A 1,044-nucleotide genomic window follows, 5' to 3' on the forward strand; every position below is an offset into this window, starting at 1 on the left:
CCCGCGCGCACCCGCCCGCCCCGCAGCCAATCGGCGCGGCTGGGCGCGGGGGCTGCCGGGAAGGGGCGCTATAAAAGCCCGAGTGCTATTTACGCCGCGTGGGTTGGGCTGTTGCATATGGGCGGTGTGGGGGTGGTTGTGCCCCGCCACTGGGAGCGCCTGCCGCGCTGAGGGTTGAGGGCTTTCCTCGCCGCCTGGCGGAGCAGTAGTGGGGAAAAGGCGTCCGTGCCCCCGCCCCTCCTCGTCTTCCAGCCGGGTGAGCTGTGGGGCTGGCTTTGGCCCAGGCAGTGCTTCCTCTCCGGGGCAGGCACCGGTGTTGGAAGCCTCGCTGCTGGGCAGGGCTCCCCATACGGCCCCAGCGTACCCGGGTCTCGCTGGGCTTGGGGGAAGGCGGCTGTGATGGGGAGTTGTTGCATCAGGGTGCCCCGTTTCCCTTCAGGCCTTTCAGATGAGCCTGTTTGGGCTGGGAGTCGGTTCGCTGGGTTGGTTTTTTTTTTTTCCAGGCAGGTAAGCTCTGCTATTAACAAAACCTGAGCAGAACTGTTGGGGCTGGGGGAAGATAAGGAGCTGGCAGGCAGTGCAGGAGAGAGCTAGAAGTGTTGGACTCTGTAATGTCTCACTACCAGGATCCTTTGAGTATGCCTCCAGTATGCCTGATGGAAAGGATGGCCCTCGTCTTGGGATGCAGAGCCCCCATGGTTGATGCAGTGCCTCCTGTGTGTCCTGGAGGAAGGATACTGCATCTGTTGTCTTGTTCCTCTCCTTGCCCACCTGAGAAGGTTTAAGAGGTGGAGCAGGCCTTCAGGGAACTCAGGCATTGATTCCCTGAAAAGGGGAGTTTGTGTCTACAGAGTGGGTTATGACAGTCAGCCTCTGTGCATCTCTTGAGGTTCCCTTGTGCAACAGGTACATAGCTTTTAGCTGGTATTTGGGGATAGCCTATTTAATCTAGGTTCCCCTAAGGGAAACTGGGTGCAGTGCCAATCCTGGTATGTGATTCTGTTAATAGGTGCCTCTTCCCATCCTCATTCCCTCCTTTGACAG

This window comes from Phalacrocorax aristotelis, chromosome 6 (genome assembly GCF_949628215.1).
Source record: "Phalacrocorax aristotelis chromosome 6, bGulAri2.1, whole genome shotgun sequence".
NCBI classification, from domain to species: Eukaryota; Metazoa; Chordata; class Aves; order Suliformes; family Phalacrocoracidae; genus Phalacrocorax; species Phalacrocorax aristotelis.